The sequence below is a fragment of the Corythoichthys intestinalis genome, chromosome 6 (genome assembly GCF_030265065.1).
Source record: "Corythoichthys intestinalis isolate RoL2023-P3 chromosome 6, ASM3026506v1, whole genome shotgun sequence".
Classification (NCBI taxonomy): domain Eukaryota; kingdom Metazoa; phylum Chordata; class Actinopteri; order Syngnathiformes; family Syngnathidae; genus Corythoichthys; species Corythoichthys intestinalis.
The window spans coordinates 33,728,967-33,748,625 of record NC_080400.1 but is presented as its reverse complement, the minus strand read 5'-3'; the positions used below and the strand labels follow the sequence as shown (position 1 = coordinate 33,748,625).

The 19,659-nt window shown below is 39.1% G+C and overlaps 1 protein-coding gene across 1 annotated transcript in view; it reads left to right on the top strand.

Moving 5' to 3' along the window:
- The first annotated feature begins 11,837 nt into the window (after positions 1–11,837).
- The window catches only part of kcnj5 (potassium inwardly rectifying channel subfamily J member 5), a 35,357-nt gene continuing 27,535 nt past the window's right edge, over positions 11,838–19,659 (top strand). Inside the window, exon 1 of the mRNA XM_057839973.1 lies at positions 11,838–11,974. The gene's annotated coding sequence lies outside the window, so the exon portion shown is untranslated. The remainder of the gene's footprint in view (positions 11,975–19,659) is intronic.

Below are 19,659 nucleotides of genomic sequence, written 5' to 3'. Positions count from 1 at the left end.
TTTTTGTCTCAAATTAATTTTCTTAATTAGCATGAAAATATAAAGTAACATTCAAAAGTAGCTTCTCAAATGTGCACTGTTCAGAAAGGCAGTGCTCCAGAGAGATGAGCAAGTCGATGTAGGTTTATCTCCACATATCACGGGGGCATGGGCGGGCATTAGGGGTCCGGGTCCGCCCTGAGAGACTGCTGTGCCCGCCCTAGCTCGATTAGACTGTACTGTGTAATTTTATTTTAATCTTCCACAAAACACACACGGAGAGGATGAACCCTCTATTCTTCTTCCTCTTAAAAAAACCCATCTTGACTCCTCTGTGCTGTCCAATTTTAGACCTGTCTCCCACTTGTCTTTCCTTTCCAAAGTTTTAGAAAAAGTTGTTTTTATTCAATTGCAAACCTTCTTAGAGACAAACTCCACCCTTGACACACGTTACAAATCTCGGAGTGATATTCGATAACAGGCTTAACTTTGAAAAACAAATAAGTTCTGTTGTAAGAGCAAGTTTTTTCCAATTCCGTCTCTTAGCAAAAGTGAAGCCTTTTCTTAGTCGCCATGACCTTGAAAAAGCAATTCACTCTTTTATAAGCTCAAGGCTGGACTACTGCAATGCACTTTATGTTGGCCTCCCCAAGTCCTCGATTTCTCGGATGCAACTTGTTCAAAATGCTGCTGCTCGATTTTTAACAGGTACACCTAGACGTGAGCATATTACACCCGTGCTGTCATCACTCCACTGGCTTCCAGTCCATTTTAGAATTGATTTTAAACTTTTGCTGTTTGTTTTTAATTGTATTAATGGCCAGGCTCCATCTTATTTGTCGGAAATGTTAACTTTTCGTAACTCTGGCAGGACTCTTCGCTCAACCGGCCAACTTCTTTTAGATGTTACGAGGTCAAAACTTAAACACTGGGGAGACCGATCCTTTGCGGTTGCTGCCCCCAGGCTGTGGAATAGCCTTTCCCCCGAAATCTGCACCATCACGGATCTAGGTCTTTTTAAGTCTCGGCTAAAAACTCACCTTTTTAGACTCGCCTTTCACACAGATTAGGATAGCCTGGTTTTATTTGCTTAAGGGTCCTTTTAATGTCATTGGATTTTATCGGTTTTATTGTTTTATTTGTTGGACTTTTATTGGGATGCGCCGTCTTTGTTTTATTTATTTATGTATTTATTTATTTTAAATGTCATTGTATTATATGTTCCTGCCTTTTATTTATCTTGAGCCATGTTTTGTTGTAAAGCACTTTGAGGGCCTTTCGGGTTTTGTAAAGGGCTATATAAATAAATTTGATTGATTGATTGATTCATCCTATCTTGATCTGTCGTCATTCAATTCAACCAATCTGAGCAGCGAACAAAGGCAACTTCTAGCCAATCACAGAGAAGGGGGGCGGGCCGAGTCACCGGCCATTGGGTGTTCATGTTTATCAGTGCATATGTTATGTTTACGCTGAAGCACTTTACTTTAATAAATGCACACAGAACTGCACCATTGTTTTTCGTATACGTAAAGTTGTACGGTTTCGGTGTAATTTGTACAAGTGAGCACTGATTTTTAATCCACATCCACCCACATCCCAAAAACATGCGTGGTAGGCTGATTTAGCACTCTAAATTGTCCATAGGTATGAGTGTGTGCGTGAATGGCTGTTTGTCTCAATGTGCCCTGCGATTGGCTGGCAACCAATTCAGGGTGTACCCTGCCTACTGCCTGCAGTTGGCTGGGATAGGCTGCAGCACCTCCGTGAGCCTCATGAGGATAAGTGGCATGGAAAAAGAAAGAATGAATTAATTAATTTAAAAAAAAACTGCAATTAATGACCTAATAACTAATAATTCTTATCAAAGATTCTTATTCAATCATTCTAACACCTTTATGATGTTGTAAACTTTTTTAGAACAGACAATGGAACACTAACAGCAAAAGGGAGTTGGACCAAAAGGTGAAAAAGATAATGCTTCAGTTCATTATCTTAAAAAAAGTAACGATTTTACTTGTCGCATAATTCATAGCACACTACATGTATGTGTTATAACTTTTATCTGTGACCCTTGCTTTACGTTCCACTGTGAGACTGCGACTCTTACCTCAACATTAATGGATTTTCTGTCCCCCTTGTGACAACTAATTGATCAACAGATCAAATGTGACAGCAAACGGATCAAAAAACTGATTTAACACACGTTATTTAATTGATTCATCAAAATATGCATAAGGCTTCCCTCTATTAAAACTTTCCTACTGTTAACTTGAGACTTTGTACCACTAATGTGGTAAAAAAAAAAAAAACTGTTGTAAAGTTTCTGTTATTATTTGAGGAATGTGGTGCTAAATCTGCTCTGTATGAAAAGTGTCTTTTGATATGGTTTGTTGTTTCAATGAAAGAACATTTGAATTCCACATCACAAAGCTATATTTAATGAAGCCCACATTTAGAATGTGTGCAATGATTGCAATGTAAGTCTCCCTCATTTGCATGAGCTGGTCAAACCATTTACTTAATGTTGTGCATCATTTTTACCGTTTACACTCCAGGAAATTCAGCCTATCCTTTGTAGCAGTGCCCTATTGACATAATAATAGTACGCTTAAAGTTGTTACTATAACCCAGCAACTCACTGAATTTTGATTATTTCAAGAGCATAGGATATCATTATTTTGGGAGAACCATCGTTAATGTTACGCGATGTGGGGCTGGAAGGTTAATTGTGATGTTGCACCAACAATACAGTCAAGCCAGCACGTGCTGTGACATACAATGACTGTAATCATCTTTGTTATGATTGTGGCCTTTGCTGAGAGAGGACTCATTGCTTTCAGTGGCCCACTTCCACTCTCATATGTTCAATTTCTGTGCATAAGAGACACAATGTACAGCAGTCCTAAATTATGTAAGACTGCGCTGCTCTGTAGTCATATCAATTCATAATTTAAAGCCTAATAGATGTACTCATTCTCTTAAGCCTCCTTACGATGATAGAATTATAAGATGGTCCATTGTTGTTTTTGTTATGCTTGTAGTGCTGCTCCCTGCACAATAATGATCATGTTGGACCAATATGTTGATATTGATGATATGGACTACTTTAAAAGCATTTAGAATTTTTTAAATAATTCATACAATTTCCTGTAAAATACTTTCTGCAACCTCTTTTTAATGTTGGCCTGTCTAGAATCACCCACCGCCAAGCCTCCGTGCAAAACTTGAAAATGTCCATTTGATGAACAAGATAAATATTTTATATAAAACAATTCAGCGGCATGTGTGCATCCAAGCATGTTTTCTGACTAGTAAATGTTTGGCTCCTTCCATTATGGCAGTGCTGATATGCTTATTAAGGTTGTACTGCCAGAGTCATGAACACCATCCCCCATTTTTTTATTTGGGAATTTCAGCAAAAGCATTTTCATTGCAGTGCCGACACCTTTGACAAGGGGATCAATCAGAGCTAATGATGCCTGGAGGTGAATAAAGCCTAAAAAGGGAGCGTGGTCAGGGTGGGTGAGGATGACCCAATATCCTCAGTTATGACCTATGAAATGATTGTTTCTTCAGTTGAGGACCGTGCCTGTCAAAGGGTATGGACTCTGGGTGAGTCAGTGCTGCTGGTTTCAGAACACGTTTCCCTCTCTTAACCCAGTCTATGAACCGTTTCAGGAGAACAGGGAGAAGGATTTTTAGGTTTATTATTTCATTCAAGAGGTCATGTTTTAACTATTGCAAATACCAGGACATATTTTTATGTTCATTAAAACTCAACTGCTCACTCCCCGGGAGGTATTTTTACATGCTTCAAGTTTAATATACAGGAATTATTGCAGGAGTTTATATAAATCATAATATGTTGTATAAGATCAGTGAACATCCTTCCCCAAAAAAGCTGATACTTAAAGGTTCTTTCTTTTTACATATATATGGCAGAAAACACAGACAAGACTGAAAAAGCAGTTTCTGCTCTTGCACCCCTCTTTAAAATAAACTACTGTATTTTAAGCCAAAAGAACTGTTGTGTTTGATAGAACAATATGTCTATATGCTGCCATAGAAGATTCATGGCGCACTAAGCCTCCAAACTATTTTTCATTTGTCCGTTTTACCCTGTAAATCCCCGTTTACAGACGTCGTGCAACCACTTTTGTTTCAACCTAGCCATAAAAAGAAGGTAAGTAAATACATTTATTATTCAAAATGTCTGTCATTTTTAGCTTAGAATCATTAATTGATGTCTAATATTTAGTTTAAAAACAAAGAAAAGGACTTTAAATAAATATTCACTCACATATTTTTAAACTTTTAAACAAATTTTATCAAAATAAAAAAATTTGGCATCGGTCATCAATATCTACCTTATAACTATCGCTTAATTGTATTATTTTTGTTACTGTCGCATTTTCCCTGATATGTTAGATGATAAATAATCAATCCAAGCAAAGAAAAATTGAAAAATAACATTTAAAATGGTACCTATATGAAAAAGAAAATCTCAACAACTCCTTTTTGTCTTTGTCGCGACCCTTGTTATATTGATAGCCATCTAAAGACCGTCACTAAATCCGCTTATTACCACCTAAAAAATATAACCAGAATTAAGAGGCTTCTGACTCAACAAGACATGGAAAAACTTATGCATGAATTCATTTTCAGCAGACTGGACTATTGCAACGGTATATTTACGGGTCTTGATAAAAAAATCAGTCAGGAAGCTGCAGCTAGTACAGAATGCTGCAGCCAGAGTCCTCACAAATACAAGGAAGCTGGACCACAATACATAGGGTTTGAAATCGCTACACTGGCTTCCAGTGAATCAAAGGATAGACTATAAAATACTACTGCTCGTCTACAAAACACTTAATGGCCTTGGACCAAAATACATGCTTGACTTGTTAGATTCCTATGAGACATCTAGACCCCTAAGGTCGTTTGAAACCGGTCTTCTGCATGTTCCAAGAACAAGAACCAAGCAGGGTGAGGCAGCATTTAGTTATTATGCTCCTCACCTCTGGAACAAGTTACCTGAACGTCTGAAGTATGCTCAAACTGTTAGCTCTTTTAAATCAGGGCTAAAAACGCTTTTGTTTAGCACTGCATATCCATAACTGGCTATATATTTCAGTCTACCTGCTTTCTATTCCTCTTGTGCTTATCTCCATTGCTGATTTCAATTATTATTAGTAGTAGTAGTTTTTGTTTTATTTTTATTTATATATTTTTACTCTATTTGTTATTAAATGCGATTTTTATGTATAATTTTATTTCCGATTTTGATTGTCTTGGTTTTTACGTTGTATTGATTTAAATGTGATTTTTATTATCTTCATGTGATGTAAAGCACTTTGAATTGCCTTGTGTTGAATTGTGCTATATAAATAAAATTGCCTTGTCTTGCCTTATATCACCATGTTTCACCCATAAAAAAAAAAAAAAAATCGGACTGTGGCCATTCACAGCTGTGTCTTGACACTCGGTCATACATGCTACATGGAGTTTTGGGCTCGAAACAAGCTTAGTACGCGATAATATCTCGTTAAAATTGTGGCGTCTTTAATTCTGCTCTCGTTTGCTCTTAGGGTTTTGCTGTTTAAATTTTTATTTTTTTTAAAAAATGCCTTCCTGTTCAAAATTTTCCGTCACACCCAGAATTGAGATTTTATGCTTTCCAATGGTGTTTCACACATGCATATTGGACAATTTGGAAACTTGGCCTAATTGGGGGTCTACGAGCAGAACTTCAAGTCACCTGAGTGTTTTCCGCCACATATATATATGGTCATATATATGACTAATAAACAGGTTCTGAAACGATTTACATTTGTATGTAGAGGTACAGTGGGGCAAATATGTATTTAGTCGACCACCAATTAGGCAAGTTCTCCTACTTGAAAAGATTAGAGAGGCCTGTAATTGTCAATATGGGTAAACCTCAACCATGAGAGACAGAATATGGGGAAAAAAAAAAAGAAAATCAAATTGTTTGATTTTTTTAAGAATTTATTTCCAAATTAGAGTGGAAAATAAGCATTTGGTCACCTACAAAAAAAGCAAGATTTCTGGCTGTCAAAGAGGTCTAACTTCTTCTAACGAGGTCTAACGAGTCTCCACTCACTACCTGTATTAATGGCACCTGTTTTAACGCATTATCGGTATAAAAGACACCTGTCCACAATCTCAGTCAGTCACACTCCAAACTCCACTATGGCCAAGACCAAAGAGCTGTCGAAGGACACCAGAGACAAAATTGTAGACCTGCACTAGGCTGGGAAGACTGAATCTGCAATAGGCAATGCTGGGTGTAAAGAAATCAACTGTGGGAGCAATTATTAGAAAATGGAAGACATACAAGACCACTGATAATCTCCCTCGATCTGGGGCTCTATGCAAGATCTCACCCCGTGGCGTCAAAATGATAACAAGGAAGGTGAGCAAAAATCCCAGAACCACACGGGGGGACCTAGTGAATGACCTGCAGAGAACTGGGACCATAGTAACAAAGGCTACTATCAGTAACACAATGCACCGCCAGAGAATCAAATCCAGCACTGCCAGACGTGTCCCCCTGCTGAAGAAAGTACACGTCCAGGCCTGTCTGCGGTTCGCTAGAGAGCATTTGGATGATCCAGAAGAGGACTGGGAGAATGTGTTATGGTCAGATGAAACCAACATAGAACTTTTTGGTAGAAACACAGGTTATCATGTTTGGAGGAGAAAGAATACTGAATTTCATCCGAAGAACACCATACCCACGGTGACGCATGGGGGTGGAAACATCATGGTTTGGGGCTGTTTTTCTTCAAAGGGACCAGGACGACTGATCTGTGTAATGGAAAGAATGAATGGGGCCATGTATCGAGAGATTTTGAGTGAAAATCTCCTTCCATCAGCAAGGGCATTGAAGATGAGACGTGGCTGGGTCTTTCTTCATGACAATGATCCCAAACACACAGCCAGGGCAACAAAGGAGTGGCTTCGTAAGAAGCATTTTAAGGTCCTGGAGTGGCCTAGCCAGTCTACAGGTCTCAACCCCATAGAAAATCTGTGGAGGGAATTGAAAGTCCGTGTTGCCCAACGACAGCCCCAAAACATCACTGCTCTAGAGCAGATCTGCATGGAGGAATGGGCCAAAATACCAGCAACAGTGTGTGAAAAGCTTGTGGATAGTTACAGAAAACGTTTGGCCTCCGTTATTGCCAACAAAGGGTACATAACAAAGTATTGAGAATTTGAAATGAACTTTTGGTATTGAGCAAATACTTATTTTCCACCATGATTTGCAAATAAATTGTTTAAAAATCAAATAATGTGATTTTTTGTTTTTTTTCTCCACATTCTGTCTCTCATGGTTGAGGTTTACCCATGTTGACAATTACAGGCCTTTCTAATATTTTCAAGTGGGAGAACTTGCACAATTAGTGGTTGACTAAATACGTATTTGCCCCACTGTATATATATTTATACATATGTATACTAGTATATGCATAATGACTGGTGTTAAATGACTTAATCACCGTTTCTGTACCTGTTATAATCAGACAGAAAATGGAACATTGAAGAAGTCTCTATGCTGTTTTTTTCATGTTCATATGTCCAGTATATAAAACAGTGAGTCTTAACTAGGCACTAAAGATGTATAACGGCACTAATAGGGTGTGTGCATTATTATTATTATTGTATTATAGGTCTGTGTTCACACTAAGCATTTTTGCATCGGTTTGGTAGCATTATCTGAACCCTTGGATGAACCCGAAAAGCAAATCTCAACCATTTTCAACTACTGATTACAAAACGGTCGAAATCAGTGACTCTTCATGGGTTTGACCTTTTTAAGATTTTGTGACTTGTCAGTCGATAGAAATAAAACCACATGTCAATTGAACTGGTTCTGAGATAGAAAAAAAAATCCAGTGTGAACACTACATCATTCAGAAATGTTTTGCTCAAATTGTGCTTTCGGTAAAGATCACAGTCCTGCAATCTGAACACCTACGGCGATCTGCACGTAAATCCCGTCTTTGTGACTAAATACAAGCTCACACAGGAGCACTATAAAGTTTTATAATTTGGTGATGATTCAAATTAGGATTGTTCATTCCTGGCACAGTACCATTTTAGCTTCATTTGCAAGTCTTCACTGATGGACATTAAATTACACTGTGTTCATCTGTACGTACTGTGGTGTATCATCTTCCTGCGGGGCACCTAGTTTTTGATCTTTTAATGGGTTGCCTATTAAATGACCAAGAAGACCCTATTACAAACTGATATCCATCCCTGGTATGCAAATATTGTACCACTGAACCGTACATAGGTCTCCTCAGTAATGAATGTGCCGGCAATTTGTCAATGTGTGATATATGATTAATGAGAGGTGGTACAGCTAACTGGATGAATTTCTCTAAAGAGTGAGCAAGCAAGAGAAGGAGAGGGAGGGGGCATCCCTCCATCGGGGAATAATTACACATGCCCTCAGTGTGTCACTTGCGAAGAGGAGGGCGATTGACCCAAACGGCAGATCAATGCAGCAAAAGGAAGACCAGAATCCTTACAATGAAGATGACCAGCTCTTGAGGGAGAGGGGCATGCATGACCTACAACTTGTATCCTTCTGGCATTTCCCAAGTTCCTCATTCTTGCAGATGCTTTTTTGATGTCCTATAAGCCACTGTAATTGGCTCCCTGGTCGTTCGCTGCTTGTACCACAAGAAGTATCTGTCAGTCGCCCTCCATTTTATTTGTGGCCTGGCAATTCAGTTGGGTGATGGGGAGAAAGGGGTTGGGGCTGTCACTGGAATACAAGCAGTGTTGTCCCAGATTACTTCAAAAAGTAATTATTGATTACTGATTACACCTCAAAAAAAAGTAATCTAGTTACTTTACTGATTACTTTATTATCAAAGTAACTAAGTTATTTTAAAAGTAATTTATCAGTTAATATTTACCTATTTTTCTCCCTTTGCCGCCTCAACAAAAGAATGACAACAGAAAAATGTCATCGCATGTACTTGACTTTCCGATAATTGAATTTAAAGGGGAAAATAAGAATTTTTCACATAAGGCTTAATCTTCGAGTTATTGGAGATTTAATTAGCCGATGGAGTTGATTTCAACCACTGACTTGCACTAGTTTAGCCACTCTGGAGCCCTGAAACTAACAAACTGCATTGAATTTGTTGAAATCAAATCTACCGACTAATTAAAACCCCCCGCTAACTCGACGATTAAGCCTAATATCAAAAATTGTGAACTTCAGGTTAGGGTTAAGGTTAACAGCATATTAGTGCCAATGTAAAACAAGGCAAATTGACTGCACAATAATCAACAACACACAAATGAATTGCACAGGGCAAAAAACACAAAGGTGGGAGCAGGCGCACAACCCAGAAGTATGCCGTACACACAGGCGGTCAATTTAGCCACAAATTGTGGCGGCAACTAAGTACTTTACACTCAATCGGACTTACAACACATCCCATAGATGCTAAACGAACATGTCACCTCACGGCATAAATGTGCAACACGAATATGATGTAAACAATGGATGCCAACTTGGAGCGATGACTACTCGCCGTTGCAACGGCAAAGCTACGAAACGGCCACGCATGTATGGGATCCAACCTATCGCTGGAACCCTCCAGAATGGAGTAAAAATACTCACGTTCATTAATGGATGTACACAGATCAACATTCCGTCTCACATCTCAATAGATGGCTGCACTCAGCTCAAATGTGCACCCTCCTTTCTCAGTCCCAAAACACTTAGCGCGTTTGACTCGAGGCCAAAATAGGAAGTAACTGTGAGCGATTACCATGGAACGAACACGTAGTGGACATCTTTCTACCATTTTCTGTTTAAAATGCTCTTCGTACATGACGACAATATTCTTCATTCTACATACATTCTGAGGCCATAACAACATAGTAACACACAGACACTAAGGAAACTATAGCTTTAATCAAATTACTGGTTTGGAAAAATGAACGAATTAGATTACTCGTTACTGAAGAAAGTAATCAGACTACACTAACGCGTTACTAAGTCAGTGACAACACTGAATACAAGGGTAAGACAGGGTCCCAGATTTTCCCTAAAACTCAATGCAGGAAGTACATATAAGCTGAACCTTTTCGATGACAAGCTGTATCAAAAACACTTACACCTCCATTTTTAGTATTTATCTGCCCACTCCTTTTTCTTTTGTGCACCTGACATGTAATCTACTGGTAAGGCAGTAAAATCCTGTTATTCAGAAAGTGTGAAATCTTCATTAATGTGTGTGTAGGTTCGTGTGTGTATTCATGTCGACATACATCTCAAATCTAAAGGATTTAGAGTAAATGAGCATGCATTTTAATGCGGGCTACTTGAATTTACTGTTCCCTCATGTGAGCATACATTGCGTGGCAAAGGTAAGATTTATACTTTGATGAAGCCAACATTTTCACAATATACTGTATGTAGTACATATAAGTGATAACGCTGAACACTAAAAACAAGGGGCAACAACAAAAAAAAGTAAACAAATAATTTTCAGATCCCACATTCTGATTTACATTTTAATGAGAAAGGTCTCTCCTAACCTTCCACAATGGCTTTAAATAGAGCATTATTTCTACAATGCCCAGGCATGTACTTTCACTTTTTCTAACTAACACAGCTCTACTAAAAAAACGTAACTCATATGCCCTAGCATTTGTAGTACTATGCAAGTACTACAAGGTACTAGTCAGCCAAGTATGCCAAATTGAAATTGTATGCACATAGCTATATTGGACGAAAATATCTGTTCTAATACTTGCACTTGCATGATATTGATATATGCATTATTTTTTATTTTGGACTGTTAGATTTCAAATGACAGTCTCAAGACATATTACGGACATCCTGGAGATGTAATATTAAAACTGGACTGATGCTCATGATTCTGTGGCTCAGGAAAATGACATAAAGACTGGGAATTGGCTACGAGAGTGGAATAACGACAGATTCTGCCAACTCACCAAATACAAGGCTAGTGGTTATTCTGCTCTCCTGCCACGCTGGCGGCAAGGGTTCAAGTCCTGACCTGGTTGAGGGGGACACATCACGTTGCCGGTGCATCGCTGGCACAGTTCAGACTGATTACATTGGTGCCGTAACCCCGACTGGCAGTGACGGTTTCTGAGGGTGAATGTGAAGTATGCTAATTGATGCCTCCTGATGCCTTCAAGAGAGCACGCTAGCAGCTGGAACGGCGAGCCTGGAGTTTTAGCCTAGTTATCATGCTCTCTTGGCAGCTAAGGTTCAAGTCCTGACCTGGTCTATGGTGATGGATCAGACTGGTTACACTGTGCATGATGAAGCATTTTTTAAATTGTCATCTAATAAGGAATTCTGGGTCAATATGACCTCATGCCTTTCTCTGTACTTGACCCATCTTCACCATTCTATTCACTAGATTTTCTAACTGCCTTCCTTTTGTATGTTCTCTCAAAGACAATTTTCTCTTCTTATATCTCACCCAAGCCCCTGAGGCATTTTTTGGCAAATTATTACACCACACTCCTCTTCTTCATGGCTTCTTGCCTTCTCTGCATCTTTAACGCTAAATGCACCAACAGATCCTTTCGTAACATCACTCTGCAAAATGTTATTTGACTTTTTAGAAGACGTAACTTAGCAAACCCATGTGAAGGGCGAATCTTTGGAGACAATAGGTCCAATGTGAGCATGGAAGTGGGAGGAGAAGCAATGAAGACACCGGGTGCATATTTACATCCCCTTGTCTTGTCCTCTCTCTCCCACTCTGCCTCTATCTCCCCCACCCATGCCTCTCTACAGAGCCCTCGCTCACACTTGATATAGAGCTGTGAAGAGCAGAAGGAGCAGGGTGGCAGTAGAGGAGAGGCAGAAGCCGGGGAAAAAGGAGTGCACAGTTTTGGAGAGCAGAGTAGATGTAAGATGCCTCGTAGGGACAGCTACTCTCGCAAAGACCTGAAGGTAAGCCAGCTACACATGGCTAATGATAGCAGTTTTACTCTATCTGTTTTGCATGACGGCTTACAGTGCACGACCAACATTACCATCCACAGTCTCATGCCAAACGAAGAGAGTACATCACTTACGGAAGAACTGTGCGGCTGGAGTAGATTGTGTAGAACAAAAGACAGAGAGGGAAAATAAAGTAACACATCTGGATGACAGTAAGCAACCATCTGAAAGATCAAGGGAGAAGGAAAAGTGTTGATGAGGAAAGTGGTTGGATTAGCATCCTCCATCACCGCACAATCTAATCACATCATGACATCTTGCTCGCCTCATCTTTTATCACCGGTGTCACTGCAGCGATGCGTACGTACATCGGCCGGCACTGTGCATCAGCTTACCCTCGTGTTTAGCGGGGGCAGGGTGATGACAGGGGTTTCTGTGACGCAAATACATAGAAAGAAGATCATCAGCCTCCCCTTATGTGCCTCGTGGTGCTGTATAGTTGCGCTCAGTGCAATGCAGGAGTTTACAGAGTGAACCTGCATCTTTGTAACTGTAAGCACATGGAGAGGAGGAGGAGGAGGAGGAGAGTTTAGGGACCACAGACCCAGCATGTTTTTGCTTTTAGCCATTGAATGGGAGTAGGAGATAAAACAGCGGCTGTGGAGGTAGTGATATCTGCGGGCTGTATTTTCATGAATATTGTAGGCTACACCAAAGCATTGACTGAAAATCTTGTATATCGATTCCCTTGAAACAAGGATCTCAACCACACTCCCTTCACGACTACTGGAACGCACATTCTGAAAGTAGTTACTGTAAAACTTTTATGGCAATGCAGTGGGTTTAGAGGTCGTATTAATCAAGAACAGCTCCAATGAAGCTGCAGTCCGCCTGCTATTGTATATTCAGGGAATCTAAAGACAGGCGTTGAGGCATTGTGCTGAATCAATCATCATTTTTTAATGCCCTCCTCTCAGGGAGAAAAAAACATGAAAAGCGAGGCGTCACTGCTCTCTTAGTTAACACAAAACACTAGAGGAAAGGGAGGGCAAGTTCTAACAGCCTGATTGCAAAATGTCTTATAGTAACAAAGCCTTAGACACTTCACACAGGCTTCTTTTACCAGCATAATCTTTAATGAGCCAGCTCACAGATACTTGTATTATATTCGTCTATTTCAACTGTCCTGGAGGAAGTGTGAACAGCAAAGACACAACGGTTTGTGATACAAGGCCTTTTGACCTCATTATCTGCACATCATTGCAGCCGAAACTTTTCCACTCGGCTATTATCTAAAACCACATGTCGGCTGTTATATAAAATCACATGTACTGATTAAACCTGAAAAAGAGGGGGAAGGATCTGGGTGGGTTTCTTTATAAAATCAGGGTTGTATGTGTCAAGTCAACATAAATAGAAGGTACACATTAGCTCACACTGCAACCACTCTTTTATGTCAAGAACTTATCCAGAAAAAGTACATGTAAAAAAGCTGTGCATTTAATTTTTTTTATCACATATTAATTTGATCATGTCGTTACATATTCTGATGTCTAGTGTTGTACACAGGACAGTACCATATTTCCGGAAATATTGGTCCAACAAATACAAACCTCTCTTAAATTCAGTAGATTACCACCAACACACTTTTTTCCGGCATCAGAGGAAAATAATAGGATACCGCTGTAATTATTTCAATTAAAAGAGTAAATACTATAAAAGTATTCGGAAACGGACATAAGTTAAATAGTGAGCCCTTTGAACAGACCAAAGCAGCACAACACAGTAAATGGATTGGCATGAATAAGGCCGATTGAGTGAAGATGTCGTAAACGAGTTCCCTGTGCAGTGTCATACATTGTATGTTATGTGGAGAGATCATCCATTCATATTCTCCCGCTTATCCGAGTTCGGGTCATGGGGGCAGCAGCCGCAGCTGACATCACCTCTCCCCAGCCACTTCATTCAGCTCTTCCGGGAGGACCCCAAGGCATTTATAGGCAAGCTTGGAGACATAAACTCCCCCAGCGTGTCCTGGGTAGACCCTCCTCCTTCCAGTGGGACATGCCCGGAACACCTCACCAGGGAGGCATCCTATGTAGATATCCGAGCCACCTCATCTGGCTCCTCTCGATGCGGAGGAGTGTCAGCTCTACTCCGAGCTCCTCCCAGATGACCGAGGTTCTCTCCCTATCTCTAAGGGAGAGCCCAGACACCTTGCAAAGAAAACCCACTCTGGCCACTTTTATCCGGGATCTTGTTCTGTCGTTCTTGTCCCACAGCTCGTGATCATAGGTGAGGGTAGGAACGAAGATGACCGGCAAATAGAGAGCTTCGCCTTTCGGCTCAGCTCCTTCTTTACCACAACAGACTGATGCAGAGCGATCATATTAATTGAAAATAGACTCTGATACTTTTCTGTTTTTTGTTTTTGTTTTTGTTTTTTAGATGTACCATCTAACTCATGATGGCGCCATAATGTTGTCATGTTTATCGTTGTTTATTGTGCACGTAACCAATTAGTATTTTGCCATCAATCAATTCTTCTAGCCTCTTCTCTACACAGGGTACCCGCGGGTTATTAAAAGTATTAAAAAAGCATTGAATTTAGTTTTCCATTATTAAAGGTATTAAAAGTATTAAACTAGCTGTCATAAGTCTGGAATTTTTTCACCGTGGTTTTAATTTTCCAGAACATCTCAGTGCAACCTAAATTATATCCGTGACGAAGTTTTTTTTTTTTTTTTTTTTTTTTTAAATCCATAACGTAGATGATGCACTGCACTACAAATCGAAATGCAACTCGTGCGTGCCAAACCACCACAACCGTCAAAACGGAGAATTCACCCACCTCTGCATCGGGAATGTGTCCGTTTGTCGGTGGAACGAAAACCCTGCAGGCAGAAGTATTGTGGATTCTGAACACCAAAACAGACCACCATTCATATACTTCAAATGAGTCCATTGGTGATCTGTTTCGGATATTACGTCATTTTTGGTCGGCATCGGCTGTCACAATGTTGGTCATATTGCGTTTTGTTCCAGAGGGAGCGTTCCCGTTCAGTTTAACTGTCTTTTGTGATGAATTTTCAGTTGGCAGATAAAAACTGCACATTTTCTTAATGTTTAAATTGTCTACATATTTTTATGACCATTATAAATACATTTACGCAATGAAATAACGCTGGAAAAGTTTGTTAAACATAATGTTGGTCAAATCGTGTTTTTTTTTTCCGGAGGGAGCATTCCCGACTTCGTAACTGCAGCCAATTTAAGCTCATCAAGACTTTAAGATAGAGGTCAAATCGGGCCTAAAAAGTCCAGCCCGACGCGAACTGGTCCGCAGGTATTAAAGCCCGACCCGCGTTATGTGTGATAACATTTGTGACGATGTCTGCATAAAAGCCTGTCTTTTATAAAGACTTCTCAGTTGGCAGAAAAAAAACGCAGATTTTCTTAATGTTTAAATAGACTACATATTTTTATGATGATTATAAATGTATTTACACAACGAAATAACGCTGGAAAAGTTTGTTAAATATAAATAAACAGAAGCGGTTTTGCGGACTTGCAGAGGGTAAGATTAAAAAGGGCGTATAGGCAAGCTCTGGCTCTGCAATGACCATACAGTGCCTTCTTTTTTTTTTATCCAAATTATTTATTTTATAACAAGTATTCCTTAGTTTATCATTCATACATCGTTAATATATAGTTATTTCAAAAAGTTAGCGAGTAAGAACCCTGGCCCGGCCCGACATAATAATTGACATTTTAATTTTGGTCATGTTTTCAGTTTAATTTAGCTTGCTATGTTTATAATTGCGATGTTTGTTTACCGCTTTTCCTCTTACTGCGAAGAGGGAGGAAGTTGCATCGGCCGCCGCTATGATATTTAAGTCATCAGCCATCTGCTGTGACCCGGGAATTTAACTCCTGCTTTCACGCACACTGCTTCCCACGTCAGTCGACACGGGAAATTGTTTTACACACAACTGCTGCACGGTTAAGTCCCGCGATATTCCTGTTGTTTTGGTGTATGAAGGCAGTGGACCTGCTTAAACATTTCGGTTTGCCTTTCAAATGAATGTGAATTTCGCCGTTTTAACTCGAGAGTTAGCCATGTTCACTGGGGTCTTGGCTGGTGCGGCTAGCCTGTTACAGAAGATGGCTGGTCTGAGTCCTGTCCTCCTCCTCTTTTTGTCCATAATTATTGTGTGCGTGTGTGTTTAAAAAAATTCTGACAGACTTTATAATGTTACTTTAAATGTGTTTTAATTGTATCTTCAATATATGTGCATTCTTTTGTCAAACACACTTAGTATTTGAGGTTAAATTTGATGTTCAGTGCTTTATTCATTTAATATGATTCAATATGATCTAAATAATGGGTGCGAGAAAAGTATTCATTTTCAGTTGAAATGGCATTAAAAAAGGTCTTAAAAGTCTTGAATTTAGATTTATCAATACTGGGGGGACCCTGCTACATTTCTAGATATTATTTTTGTCATTTTGTTTTAAACAGTAGTTTCAATACTAGTTTCAGCATGTCAAGGTGTCATTCTAGTAACAGTTTTTGTTTTGTGGAATATAAATTTGAAATCCATTACTCATTCATAATTCATGAGCTGATCGTCCTGAAATGTTGTCGCTGTATAGCATGGGGCAGCTGTATCGATCTTCAGAGCTCAATTTTTTTTTTAATTTCTTATATCAGGGGAGAATTTTGTAATTATGGGTGCCTGTGTTACCTGTAGGTTATGAGTTAGCCAGGAGAGAGGCTGCATCACAGTACTTCCTACAGTGCCCCAGTAGTGTACTGTTGCACACTCATGCTTGTTACAAACTGACAATCCACTGGTCATTAGATGATGACTATACTGTATAGAGTATCTAAATAAACTTTGGTAACTGAATACTTAGAATAATTCAAACCTGGCGCTTGACATTAAATATATTAACCAATCTAGAATTGCTTATACTTTGTATATGACACACCGTAGAAAAGCCTCTCAATTCGATGCAAATTCAACTATACCTACAACACCAAGATATCTAGATTTATTTGACAGCCCACTTACTCCTTTGGAACCATAACTACAACATGGCCCGTGACAAAAATTAGCAAAATAAATCATGTCTGCACTCTGCAAACAATTCTGGTCACTCATTGGCTGAGAAGATTTGTGACTGTTGCTTCGCACATCAAATTAAATAAATATGGTAAATACAATGCTCAACTGAGATTTATCGCGTGATGTTAATAATACACAACACACTTTTTTTCCCCTGGTAGTTTAAAATTCAGCTTGTCATCTTTATAGATTTTTTATTCAAACTCACAACCGCTCTTGCCACACACCAGAGCTATAATCATAATGATTTATTGCTTTTAAGGTTTAAAGTACTGTAGTGTTTTCATCATTGTTGCAATGAGATAATAGTTTCCATTTTTTTAAGTACTACATCGCCTTGATTATTATGTGTTTGAGTGCATTCCGAAGTTTAGAACAAGCAGTCATCATTATTTCCAATTTTTCTCTGAAAGGTGCAGCTTCACAAAAGCAAATGGAGAAGTTAACCTGAGATACATTCGGAAGACTGTTTTATATATTATATAAATCTGAGCACCTAAAACAAAAGCAATTACAGTTCCGTTCCTATGCTGGCGACGTAACCCAAATTTCCTCGTGAGTCTGAATTAACCCTTTAAGTACCCCTAAATACCCCCCAAATCTCAAAATAACTATTTTAAACCATGCATTATACGTCATTGCACTGTTCTTGCCAAGATATTGACAGCGAGCTAAACTCCAAAATGACGATATCAGATGTCCATGTGGTTTGCTGACTTTATTCATCTGCTCATGACATCAACACTTGAATGGAACTAAAATAAAAATGAAATTAAATCAGTTTCATCTTTAATAATTGCAATTCCAACCTGCGTTTATAACTAGTTGCTGATACAGCAATAACAATCCACATAAACGAATTTCATGTGTCAGTCAGCGTCCCGACATCACCAAAAACAATCACATGAACTCGCCCCAAGTATTCGACCAACATTGAAATAAACACAATAAACAGTACAAAGGTGTTATATGCAAGTAGTCATCCGAGGATGCTTCACAAGCAGCAAATGTGCAAGCAGGCTTGCAGGTGAAATCTGTCTCCTCTCTCTCTCATTCGGCTGTGTGGCAAATGCCTCTTCCTTGTGTGTGCGTGTACACTCTTCTTCATGTATACATGTGCTCTTACTCACGTGCCATTAGTACTACCTGCAGTACGCTTCCTGCACCAAAATAAAAGCATGCATCACAAACCAAAAGTCAACATTATTAAAAGAAAAGAAAAGACAAAAAACAAGACTGGCGTCAGAATATTGAGAAAGGGATATAATCTTTATCATTGAGCATGAAGTTCTATAAAATTAACTATTTTTGATACATAGTCTTGAAGGTTGATTCTTTGTTTGAATCATGAATACTCTTTCTGTTACATGTAATAAACATTTAGGTTCCACCGGTTTATGTGAACCCAACCAAGGATACAAGTATCCATACAGAGCCTATATTTCCACTTGTCTAGTCAGGATACTCTCATGTGAGTTAGAATGTAAACACACCTAAATAATTGGCTGGGTGAGGGGGGCGGGATGGGACTCACACATTTGATGCTGATAAACTCCCTCATAGTGCATCCAAATTATTGCAAGATGAGGACATAATATCATCACCAATAAATATATTTATAATTCATTTAAAATATATGTATGGTAGTTTTGAAGTAAATACAAGGCTGCTAAATCACTGCAGTGCCATTAAGATGTGGGAAGAGAACATGTACAGCTGCACACAACTGGATTTTTTTTTTTTCGTCCAGGTTTTATGTAAGCATCGAGTGAGCTTCAGCGTCTTTCACCCAGGGGAAATACATTCCCATACATTTGCAGCTCATTAACACAGATGAAAGACAGAACTAGGGGATGGCTAACAAGGCGACGACATTGGTTTTCTTGTTATTTTCCTTTCCTTTTGTTGATTGATTTTCTTGATAATCGAGAGTTTAAGCGGCATATTACCTTACACCCACATCCAACTAACACTAAGATGTGATGCTTCCTGTTGTAAGATTGTTAAAGTAGAATACAGTATATACTGAACATTTATATGCTTTTGCTGACCATAGAAAGAGTATTTGATGGAGTTGCTCGTCCCCAGGCTTAGTCACTTTTGTACTTGTAGATGGATTTACATGATCAGCAGAAATAATAACTTAGCATTTAAATTAAACTTTATTAATAATAAAACCCTATAATCGTATAATTTTTTAGTACAATGGGGCTAGTCAACTACATGATGAACAGGCCTCTAGTTTAAAAATTGAACTGTAAGAGCCCAAGGGTTCTGATGGACACTTTTTTCACCCCTGATGGGCGGCAGGTGTAGTTGACATAGTTGACATGTGTCATCATTTTGTTCTTATTCATCCCTCCATCTACAAATACCTTTTCCTTTCATCAAGGATAGATGCTACCCTGAGGTTGTTGACTCCTGTTGTGCAGGGCTTGTAGTTGTCTTTCTACTCTCATTGTCGGTGCGTGTGTCTGAACCAATGGGAAGCTTCATTGAAATTCCGAGTGAGTTCAGTGCCTTTTCAAGAGTTATTCCTTCAAAACTGAGCTCAATGTATTG